General features: G+C 40.1%; 1 protein-coding gene and 1 long non-coding RNA gene across 3 annotated transcripts in view; one reads left to right on the top strand and one right to left on the bottom strand.

Annotated features, from left to right (window-relative positions):
- The window catches only part of LOC121820343 (uncharacterized), a 29,975-nt gene extending 23,528 nt beyond the window's left edge, over positions 1-6,447 (top strand). Inside the window, exon 4 of the long non-coding RNA XR_006060845.2 lies at positions 203-6,447. This is a non-coding gene — a long non-coding RNA (uncharacterized LOC121820343). The remainder of the gene's footprint in view (positions 1-202) is intronic.
- The window catches only part of ZNF704 (zinc finger protein 704), a 256,382-nt gene that overhangs the window by 93,677 nt on the left and 149,954 nt on the right, over positions 1-12,751 (bottom strand). The gene's annotated exons all lie outside the window — the stretch shown is intronic.

The following is a 12,751-nucleotide window of genomic DNA, read 5'->3' on the forward strand; positions in this document are numbered from 1 at the left end:
CCATGGACAGAGGAGCCTGGTGGGCTACAGTCCATGGGGTCGCAAAGAGTCGGACACAACTGAAGCGACTTGGCATGCATACATGAACTCCAAAGGATTTGTTGGTGCTTGTAGGTCAGAAAACTTTAGGGTTGTCTCCAATACTCAACAGGATCCATCTCCTGCCCATTCTGCTTTCTAAAATACTTCTTTCCCTTGACAGGGTCAAAGGAAATCAGATCATTTAAAAAGAAGTCAGTGACTCACAGAAAACATCTTAGAGCATCTGAGACCCTCTATCCTTGGCTCACTCAAAGACATCTTAGCCTTCCAGCTCTGGAGCCAGAGTAATAAAGAAGACATTGAGCATCCTTAAATACTGCAGCTGATACTGATCACTCAGAGGAAACTAGCTACATCAGGACCTGATCCACAGGAGTTTTGGAATAGACACCTAACTACAGGTCCAGGAAACTTCAGCTCATCCATTTTGAGTCATTTCATCTCTTTTTGTTCATGTGTGTTAGTCACTCAGTTGTGTTCAACTCTCTGTGACCCCGTGGACTGTGGCCCACCAGACTCCTCTGTCCATGGGATTTTCCAGGCAATAATACTGGAGTGGGTTGCCATTTCCTTCTCCCGGAGATCTTCCCAACCCAGGGATCGAACCTGGGTCTCCCACATTGCAGGCAGACTCTTTACTGTCTGAGCTACCAAGGAAGCCCTGTTTTTGTTAATAACTTAACAATTTCAAGCAAACGAGTTATATTTTGGGCACTGGCCTCTGTTCTATATCAAGATTGCACATTTATTCCTAAAACCTGGAAACAAGAACTCAAGAGTCTATTCAAAGTGGGATTACAATATTCATCAGTTGTATCTACTGAAGGAGCTTTATATTAAATTCTACATGGTAGGCATGTGCTGTCAAGAACAATATCTAACAGCCAGATCAGCAAGATTTGTTACTTGCTGTTATTCACTGTCAGCTTCTTCTGCTAGTTTGGTTTATCTGCCTCAGGGAAAACTAAGAAAAGCCAATTAAAACACTGCTTAAACTTTATCACACTTCCATTTGTAAGTTGCAAAGGCATTCCATACTCTTTAAATAGCTCTAGTGTTAAAGCGTCTCTGAATACTTTGAGGTAATGTAAAAGCTCCCTTGGTAGGGAAAAGTTTAAGTAGAAAACATATAACTGAAATATTTTAAGTCCAACTACAGTCCAATTCTCACCTTAAAGTGAAAAGTGAAAGTGTTGGTTGCTCAATCATGTGAGACTCTTTGTGACCTCACAGACTGTAGCCTGTCCATGGAGTTCTCTAGGCAAGAATACTAGAGTGGATTGATATGCCCTCCTCCAGGGGGTCTTCCTGACCCAGGAGTCGAACATGGATCTCTTGCATTGCAGGCAGATTCTTTACTGTCTGAGCCACTACGGAAGACAAGAACAGGGCTAACCTTGCACATAAACGTTGAAGTGTGCACAGGTGAATTTGTCTAGGATGACATTTCGGAGCACTCACAAAGTTGCCATCCCCTAGAGATTTTTCATTCACTTATTAAAGTCAGTGTTGTCTATAATGTTCTCAATGGAGTTCACTCTACCTGGAGTACACAACCCCTCAGCTTGGCTAATCCATATCCTCGCTCTTTAAGTTCTCTTAAACTCCATGTTTTCCAGAAAGTGAAAACTGATTTCCCCAGCTAACATCAATTACCCTCTATATTACGTCCCCCAACACTTTGAAATTCTATTATTGTGGTAGTTGACATCATTCTTCCCAGGCCCTCACTTTCCCCTGAATCCATGCCCTTTTTGAACTGACATTTTTCTATTCTCTAGAGGAGCGGTCCCCAACCTTTTTGGCACCAGAGACAGGTTTTGTGGAAGACCATTTTTCCATGGACCAAGAGGGTGGGGATGGTTTGGGGATGATTCAGGGATGATTCAAGTGCATTATATTTATTGTGCACTTTATTTCTATTATTGTTACATCACCTCCTCCTCAGATCATCAGGCATTTGTTCCTGGAGCAGGGGGACTCCTGCTATAGAGGCTGAGCATTCTTCCTCAGCCCATTGTTTTGGGTGTGCCAGTTCTGACCTTAGGCTTCAAGGGGGGTCATTGCAGCTTTCTATTCTCCCCTGTGGCCATTTCGCCATCACTGTGAGAAGAATATGCTCTGGCTAGCTTGCTGGTCTAAAGAGGAGGAGAGTCATATGGATCAAACCTGAACCCAACCTGCAGTTTGACACCCAGCCCGACCAAATCCAGTCTAGATCAGTTGACCCCCGACCAGCCTATATGAGTGAGTGAGGATATATAACTGCGGTTGGTTTGCTCTTTCATATTTTTGTGCCAAAAGCTAATGGATATAATTTTTTTACAGTATTGTATTTTAGCTTTTCATATACACAGGTCTGTTTCTTCCAGTAGGCAAGAGCCACACTCTTCATCTTTGTATTCTTTAGCGACTTAGTTTCTTGCACTGAGTGGGCATTCTATACATTGCCATTGGTTTCAATTAGACAATAAAATATTTTTCTAAGGTTTAAAATCAACAGAGGGAGCTCTTGGTTAGTGATGTCTTGATTATTATCAAAGACTACCTAGTGTGCTCTGCATGGGGGTACCAAAACAATTTGACAAGCTTCCATGGAATGCTTCCAGGAAAGATCAAAGTAACAATAACTACTGATTAGTACACAAATAACTCTTAGTTGCTAGGCCAATAATGGCAGGGTTACTCTTTTCACAACGTGACACAGGTCAATTATCACAAAGCTTTAAGGAGATGGGACAAAGGAACCATGACTTGTCTTGTAAATAGCAGATTTGGGGGTCTTTGACATGTGCTCAAAGATGTTTCCAGCTTCCACAAATCTTTGAGGGTTTTTTCTTCCTTTTCACCAAGCATTTTGGCTAGTTCATGGCTGTTTAACTCCAAAGAGGTTTGTTTACCACTTTGTTTTTAGGAACTATGTTAGGAGCTGAGGGCTGGGAGAAAGCAGGTCACTGACAGAAGTATTGATACGTTACTGAGTACATGAGCAATGAGCCAACTCCAGTTGGAGAACTGCATTACCTTCCAGCCTAGAGTGGCTTCCATAGAACAGATTGAGGAAATCTCTTAGCTTACTTGACATGGAAGGAACCATTACTGATGGGATGCAGTCATTAGTCTCATATTCTATACACGCTGTGTCATTTCATTCTCACAGTAATACCATGGGAAGAGGGAAGAGCTTTAAAGACGCTCATTTATCCAAGACTGCATGGGTATTAACTGGTAAAACTCAGGTTTACTTTCAATTCTGTCTGTCTGCCTCTCAAACTCACGCTCTTCCTAGGACACCAGTGTCCTCTGTTGCTGATCCCTGGTGTCTCCTCCCTTGGGCATCAGCCTCAACCCAGGTTGCATCTGGGGTTGTCAAGCCCCCTTCAAGGAGATGTATATTTCTATGTCCCACTTCCACTGGAAGTCAGTCCTAAGGCTTTCAGCCCCAGCCGCCAAGCCACTTCTATTTTCTGTCCTTTTTTCTTCCTTCTCTCAAAGTTTCAGTCAAGGTCACGCAGGTTATTAGAGAACTCCTGAACTTTCTTTTTATACATGTTTGCACATGAAAGCAAAAAGTGAAAGCGAAAGCTGCTCAGTAGTGTCCGAGTCCATAGGAACTTCCTATATAAATTTCCTCCTGTATTATTCCACAATGTTCAATGTTAGTGACTCAGCATGGAGAAGGCTAAGTATCTGGGAAGGAAAGGAGTCGTTCTCCTGCTGCCTGTGGTCTTTTCCTTTCAACCATACCTAGCAGCGGCAGTTAGTCACTCAGTTGTGTCCAACTCTTTGTGACCCAATGGATGGAAGCCTGCCAGGCTCCTCTGTCCATGGAATTCTCCAGGCAAGAATACTGGAGTGGGTTGCCATCCCCTTCTCCAGGGGATCTTTCCAACCCAGGGATTGAACCCAGGTTTCCTGCACTGCAGGCAGATTTTTTACTGTCTGAGCCACCAGCTGCCAAAGCCGTAAGGGAGGAGGGAACCCAGCAGAAAGCTTGTCTCATTTCCCTCGGTGATAACATAGGAAATAGAAGGACAGTTTCCATTAGCCCCACTTTCTCATCCAGAAGGGAAAACTTAAAAGCTGCTAAGAAAGCCCTGCAATTAGCCATTCAAAGGTTAACCAGCTATTGCCCTTTGGTGAATCTCACTGATCTCAGTCAACCACCTCACCATCAAGGGAGTTAGTGAAGTCATCAGTCCACCAACCAGGCAATCAGAAGCTCCTGGGCCAGGCAGAGCGGTCAGGCATTTACAACACAAAGGCTGATATTAGATGCCACCTCATCTTCTAGGCTCTGCCAGCACACCTTTCACAAAGTACATTCACTGTCCCACTTGTATCATTTTTCATATTTGATTTTGGATTCAGTTGCTCACACCTTTTTCTCAACTATAAGCCATGAGGGACAAAGCATTTTGTTTTTTGGTTGGAAAAATAAACTGGTTCCAAATCAGGAAAGGAGTATATCAAGGCTGTATATTGTCACCCTGCTTATTTAACTTATATGCAGAGTACATCATGCAAAATGCCAGGCTGGATGAAGCACGAGCTGGAATTAATATTGCCAGGAGAAATATCAATAACCTCAGATATGCAGATGACACTACCCTCATGGTGAGGGTGAATTGGAAGAAGAACTAAGGAGCCCTCTTGATGAAAGTGAAAGAGGGGAGTGAAAAAGCTGGCTTAAAACTCAACATTCAGAACACTAAGATCATGGCATCTGGTCCCATCACTTCATGGCAAATAGATGGGGAAACAGTGGAAACAGTGACAGACTTTATTTTCTTGGGCTTCAAAATCACTGCAGATGGTGACTGCAGCTATGAAATAAAAAAATACTTGCTTCTTGGAAGAAAAACTATGACCAACCTAGACAGCATATTAAAAAGCAGAGACATTACTTTGCCAACAAAGGTCCGTCTAGTCAAAGCTATGGATTTTCTAGTAGTCATGTATGGATGTGAGAGTTGGCCTATAAAGAAAGCTGAGCCCTGAAGAACTGATGCTTTTGAACTGCGGTGTTGGAGAAGACTCTTGAGAGTCCCTTGGACTACAAGGAGATCCAACCAATCAATCAATCCTAAAGGAAATCAGTCCTGAATATTCATTGGAAGGACTGATGCTGAAGCTGAAACTCCAATACTCCGGCTACCTGATGTGAAGAACTGACTCATCTGAAAAGACCCTGATGCTGGGAAAGATTGAAGGCAGGAGGAGAAGGGGATGACAGAGGATGAGATGGTTGGAGGACATCACTGACACAATGGACATGAGTATGAGTAAGCTCTGGGAGTTGGTGATGGACAGGGAAGACTGGCGTGCTGCAGTCCACGGGGTTACACAGCGTCAGACACGACTAAGAGACTGAACTGAACTGAGCTGAACACAGAATCTGGCCTGTAGGTATTGCTTAAACAGAGATATGCAAATTAAGTGTTAAGTTTTGAGAAAACTAAATTTACTTTGGAATGATGTAACTTTAAGGAAATAGAAAGAGGAAGAAACTTGAGTTTCCTTAATATAAAAAAGAAGGAAATATGCAAATGTTACAGTCTGAATATCTTAGATGGGCTAAATAAAAGTGGGGAGTTAGGGAAGAATGGAAGGTTCAATAGCAGAGGATAGAACTGCTCACAGATACTTTGTATTAGAAGTTGCACTGGGGTTTTTCTGTTAAATTAAAATATATTGATATTTACAGTGTTCACAATTCTCTGAGATATACCTAAAGGGATTCTGAGAATTTTTTAAAAGGCACACTATAATGAGAGAAATACATGTCATTTTTGGCAAAAATTAGGAGAGCTTGTTCAGAGTTGCAGAAAACACTTTAATATTCATTTTCACCAGGTATACAATTATTTATTATTTATTATGTTTTTGTAACCAAACTGGCTAAGCAGCTTTTGAACACTAAGAGGTGCATTGGATCATTTCTGACCTGCAGTTTCTAAAATAATAACCATAGCTTATTATTTAACATTTATAGTCCTGCAGAAAACCTCTTAATATGCTTGCCTGATCAGTTAATCAAACAAACTTATTAAAGAAGAAAATAATAAAAACGCTATAGAAGTGTAGTATTGGTCGCTCAATCATGTCCAACTCTGCGACCCCATGGACTGTAGCCTCCCAGGCTCCTCTGTTCATGGAATTCCCCAGGCAAGAATACTGGAGTGGATTGCCATTCCTTCCTCCAAAAATGCTATATATGAGCCTTATAAATTCTATTCTTAATTCAAAATCATGATCTTTGAGTAGAGGTTTACTTATTACGAATATAGACTCTGGAGCAAGAGTGCTTGGTTGTGTCATTATTAGATGTGTGAACTCTAGCAGTTACTGTCTCTCCATCTCTGTTTCCTCATCTGTAAAATGGGAATAAAAAGCTATCTACCTCATGGGGTCGTTGTGGGGATTAACTAATGAATACAAACAAATTAGTTAGGTAGGACCATTCCTGGCACATGGAACTGTGTTAATTAACCTCTAATAAGTATTAATTATTATTGCATAAATCATGCATTGTATAAAATATTTAGTTGTCATTGAAAGTGAAACAAGAATTTAAAGACATTTACCAAGCAAGATAAGTGCCTAACTCAAAGATTTTTCCAGTCTGTTATAATGTTTTGTAGCATCTAGCAGGTGATTAATTGTTAAGGCAACTTACCTTTTACAAAGCAATTAACTTAGTTTTTAATAGAAATGACCTGTTACTATACTCCTTCACTTGTACATACACCTTCTAACAACTGATCTGAGAATATATTTGCTATCAGAAAGGGGGAGTACTTTCTGTCTGTATCCCAAAGCACCTTGTCCCACTTTATCAAAAAAGGCAAATTTTCATCTATCTATACATTACTCTTCCCCAGTAGCTCAACTGGTAAAGAATCCACCTGCAATGCAGGGGACCCTGGTTTGATTCTTGGGTTGGAAAGTTTCCCTGGAGAAGCAATAGGCAACAAACTCCCATATTCTTGCCTGGAGAATCCCCATGGACAGAGGAGCCTGGCAGGCTACAGTCCATAGGGTCGCAAAGAGTTGGACACGACTGAGTGACTAAGCACAGCACAGCACATAAATTATTCTAGTGTAGTAAGATCTCCAGGGTGGTAACTGGAGTCAATTAGAAAAATTACTGTTGGTGTCAGAAAAAGTGAATGACTCTGAGTATTGGATTTAAAAAGTTCTTTTGCAGTTTAAGTGGTTTCCAATTCTTTGGTTTCAAGAGAACTGAAGGAGAATCTAATCAAGTTAGATCATTAAAAAGTTTTTGATGATTCAGTACTGTGATATTTGGCATTTATCTCTCTTGAAAGCAATTTCATTAATTGAGTGACTCAGATATAATGGGCTTCCCAAGTGGCTCAGTGGTAAAGAATCCGTCTGCCAATGCAGGAGACATAGGTTTGATTCCTGGGTCAGGCAGATCTCCTGGAGGAGGGCATGGCAACCCACTCCAGTATTCTTGCCTGGAAAATCCCATGGACAGAGGAGCCTAGTGGGCTACAGTCCATGGGGTCACAAAGAATTGGACATGACTGTGACTGAGCACGCTCGCATGATATAATGAAACTCTTTCTCTTCTATTTACCTGTCTATGTGTACAAGTTTTTTTTCAGTGCTCACATTAAAAATGAAAAATGGGAATAAAAATGCTGCTGAATAGTGTCTCATTCTCATAATATGTAATATTTTCCATAAACAGATAATTAACTTAAAAATCCTATATCTCATTAGAGATGTGGTTTTAATAAAACTGTACTTTATATTCACTTGTTTATCAAAATTTTAGTGTGTTGTATCGGTAAAATGAGTACTACTAATCATTTTAAATATAGCTTACACCAGAAAAAATGTTAAGTACTCAGAATCATGGTCACAGGAATGCAAAATATTTTAATTTCAATTTGTAAATATGTTTTTCTTGCAGAGAAGTATGGTGGGATGATCAATAAAAATCTTTAAAGCATAAATATATTAGGATAAAGTTCTGTGCACAAAGTGGAACACATACTGAACTAAAAGGAAAAGGAACAAGTAGAATTTATGCCAGTTAAAAAGTTTGTGTATTATAAAAAATGGATGATGGTAGGTATTAAATCTCTATAGTATTTAGATGTCATTGGATACTTTAGAAGTGATGCTACAGCTTTTTTTGATCAAAATAACAATATTATTATTTAAATTACTATTAAATTACTATTTAAATCTATAATGTAAAATTTAAGATGTCAACTTTAAAATGTGTGAGGGAGTGCATGTTTTTCAAAATTCTCTGAATTTTGCTCAGAAATCATGAACAGAAAGTCTTCAATACCCTCATCTAGAGAGTAGCCTGGAAGTTTTGAGTTTAAGCCTCAAATGAAAAACACTGGTTATTTGAGTGCTGTGATAAGTCACTTCAGTCATGTACGACTCTTTGCGACCCCATGGGCTGTAGCCCACTCCTCTGTCCATGGAATTCTCTAGGCAAGAATACTTGAGTGTGTTGCCATTTCCTTCTCCAGGGCATCTTACCAACCCAGGGATTGAACCTGTGTCTCTTATGTCTCCTGTACTAGGTACTGGCAGGCAGGTTCTTTACTACTAGCACTTCCAGGAAGTCAGTTAACAGACATTCTATTGTTCCAAGGTTTCAAAACCTTTATCATAGCTTAGTTATTAATGAAGGAAATGCTATTTGGTGGTGACTTACACCCTGACTCTTATCAGCTTCTATAATTCCTAAGTTATTGTAAACCTTTAGGTAGAAACATATTATCTTTATGCACGTACATAAAAATAGAACTGCTTTGAAGATTCTTAAAAGGGATTGCTTTTAAATAATATTTTATCATCATTAATAATTATCTTGTGATTTTGGAATTTCATTTTTTTCTCTTCCATCTATGCAAATTACTTTGCAGACTATATTCAAATGGTCTTTAACAAACCTGATGAAATAGGTAGAAGGTGGTCAGAAAGGAGTTAAGAGAGCTTTCTTTAGAAAGTCAGAGATAGTGTCAACAGTAAATCAAAGAAAACCAATGACTCTCCCATTTTATAAAAACATTCTGGATATAGAACAGCAAGGCCATATTAATGACTCATTATTCTCTTTCCAAGCTGATGCTAGGTTTGGGCTCACTCAATCATTGCTGGGAGAAATATCAATAACCTCAGATATGCAGATGACACCACCCTCATCATGAACGTGAATTCAAAGAAGAACTAAACAGCCTCTTGATGAAAATGAAAGAAGAGAGTGAAAAAGTTGGCTTAAAACTCAACATTCAAAAAACTAAGATCATGGCACCTGGTCCCATCACTTCATGGCAAATAGATGGGGAAACAAAGGAAACAGTGGCCTCCAAAATCACTGCAGGTGGTGACTGCAGCCATGAAATTAAAATATGCTTGCTCCTTGGAAGAAAAGCTATGACCAACCTAGACAGTGATATTAAAAAGCAGACATTACTTTGCCAACAAAGATCCGTCTAGTCAAAGCTATGGTTTTTCTAGTAGTCATGTATGGATATGAGAGTTGGACTGTTAAGAAAGCTGAGCACCAAAGAATTGATGCTTTTGAACTGTGGTGTTGGAGAAGACTCTTGAGACTACAAGGAGATCCAACCAGTCAATCATAAAGGAAATCAGTCCTGAATATTCACTGGAAAGACTGATGCTGAAGCTGAAACTCCAATACTTTCACCACCTGATGTGAAGAACTGACTCATTTGAAAAGACCCTGATGCTAGGAAAGATTGATGGCAGGAGGAGAAGGGGACGACAGAGGATGAAATGGTTGGTTGGCATCACCAATACGATGGACATGAGTTTGAGTAAACCCTGGGAGTTGGTGATGGACAGGGAGGCCTGGTGTGCTGCAGTCCATTGGATTACAAAGAGTCAGACATGACTGAGTGACTGAACTGAACTGAACCATCTGAAGATACGTAAACGTGACAAACACGTATCTGCAAAATGGCATTTTCCAGGCCCCCTTCTGATTTAATTTTATACTCTCACTCTTTGCTAGCTTCATCCATTATCATGGCTTTAACTCTCAATGGTCACTGATGATTCTCCGACATGTCTTCCTGTCCAGACCTTCTAAAACTGTCCTCCTCCTGTGCTCCAGTGCAGCGGTCCCCAACCTTTTCGGCACCATGGATCCATTTTGTGGAAGACAATTTTTCCACCAACCTGGGTGGGAGGGATGGTTTCAGGATGATTCATGAGCATTGTATTTATTGTCCACCTTACTTCTGTCATTATTACATCAGCTCCACCTCAGATCATCAGGCACCAGATCCCAGAGCTTGGGGACTCCTTGCCTAACAGAATCTTGTCCAGACAGTTGCAGAAACCACAAACCCGGGAGCTCTCCAGGAACAAGTCGGCCTTGTTCCCTACTCCCCCCACCCCCATTCTTGAACTCTTATACCCAATGGATCCAAATTTTTACTGGTTTTCCTTTAGAAATAACCCTAAAATCTTTCTCTCATTTTGATGTTTCACCACCACTGCTTAATAGCGGCCCTTGTCCATCCTTCTAAAACAATAGACACTTACCTGGTCTCCCTGGTCTCCACTCCACTTAACCCATTGTCCACAACGCCATTCAAGCAACCTCTTCAGAAGTGAAACGAAACTGCACCATTCCAGACCTGAAAATTTCTGATGTCTCTCCAATGTTTATCACTTGAATTCACATTTCTAAGGGCGCTTTATGAAGCCCTCCATCATCTGTCCACTGTCTGCTTTTAGAATGACACTGCCCAGCTCTCAGCTCTGGTCATTCCAACCCTCTTGCTTTTCCCTGAGTACACACCATGTTGCCTTCATTCACTCATACAACTGTTTATGAAGTGCTCCCTCTGCGCCCATCTCAAGTCAAGCATGGGGTCATATCAGTGCAGACAAGACCAAGTTCTTGTCCTTACAGAGACCACATTCTGGGCTTTTTCAGTCCATTCTTTGGTACCTGTCCAGCTTTCTTCCTGGAGTGCTCATTTTCCACCCCTCACGTGTCTAGCAAGCTCCTACTTTACTCTAGGACTCAGTCTATTCATGAAAAGTCTTGGACAGCTTCCTGGAAACTCTCATTCACCTCTACCCACTGGATAGTCCTTCTTTAGGAAAGGAACTCCAGGGAAACATAGGCTTTCCTTGTACACAGTTGCACGCTCAGTGCCTAGAACACTGCCTGGCATGTATTGAGCTTTTAGTAACTATTTATCAAACACATCAGACCTACCAAAATATCTACCTAGTTATGTGTTTTTACTTTGACACCATGAGTTATGTGTTTCTACTCTGACAACACGTGAGCTCCTAATGATCAGAAACTTATCTAATTCACTCTTTACCTCCACTGCTTATCACAGTGAGTGGTACATGGTTAGGAATGAATAACAGTGAATATAGGCCATACAAGTTTACATGGAGAAAACAAAACAAACCCAAGAGCAGTGAGAAAAATACTATGAGGGGTTAATGTTATCCAACCCCTGGAGTGGAAAGACAGAGTGAGGTGTAAACGCTAAATCCTAGAACTCTAGGCATAAGACACAGTGTTTGTGTTATGAAGTGGTATAGAGACACACACACATATGACCAGTTAAAAAAATACTAGAGTGTTTTTGTATGTAATTAGAGGTTCCAGCAAAATGCTGTGGTAGCAGCATGTAGGGAAGGCATTCAGGAAGGCTTCTGGGAGGAAAAGCCAGCCCTTGAAAAGTTTCTAGGTTAGTACCATCAGATAAAACCCAGAACTCTTGTTAAATTTGAATTTCATATAAATAGTGAATAACATTTTTGTATTAGTACAGTACGTCACATGGAATATCAGGGATATGCTTACACTAAAAATGTATTCATTGTGTACCTGAGATTCAAAATTAACTGGGCCTTCTGTATTTCTATGCACTAAATTCAGCAACTCCACCTCAGATATGTGGAATAGCTTGAGAGAAGTGCAGGGGTGGAAAAGCAGAGAATGGCCAGTTGTCCGACACAGCTGGAGTCTCAGGTACACGGGGGATGAGGGAATGAAAAAGTTATGGGGATACTGCTAGGGAAGGAATGAGGCCAGACCAGAGAGCCTTGGAGTGACCTTGACTTGTCAAAGAAGGATATGATGTCATGATGGGAACTTATGCTCAGAAGTGAGACTATATCCTTCGTGAAAAATAGACTGTACATAAATTTTTTGTGGACATAATTCATGCCTCCCTGGAAACTTACTGTAACACTGATTATATGAATTTAAATACATCAGGATGCACTCAGGGCTTTCCCTTAAATGGGAAAAGATGTATTTTCTGAAAGTTAAATTAAATGTTTACATTTAACCAAGAACAGCTATTGGCAAACTGAATGCTAAAATTTTTTCTAAGTAAATTTCTACTGAACACTGATTTACAGACATTAAATTAAGAGGAAATAAGCTAATGAAAATATGCAGCAAAAAGAATAAATTATGATCTTACTTATACACTAAGTACCAGTTTAAGTAAGATTTTAAAGTCATGTTTAGGTAATGAGCACATCAAAATATTGGCCATCCGAATCAGAAATATAAAACTAATGACTAAAAAACTAACAAATATCTATTATTTGTCATTCTAATCAGTACAGAATCTCTTACTTTAAGACAAATCATTCAAATTAACAATTGACAAAAACAAATTACTAATCTGTTTTGGTCCTA

Source organism: Ovis aries, chromosome 9, assembly GCF_016772045.2.
Source record: "Ovis aries strain OAR_USU_Benz2616 breed Rambouillet chromosome 9, ARS-UI_Ramb_v3.0, whole genome shotgun sequence".
NCBI classification, from domain to species: Eukaryota; Metazoa; Chordata; class Mammalia; order Artiodactyla; family Bovidae; genus Ovis; species Ovis aries.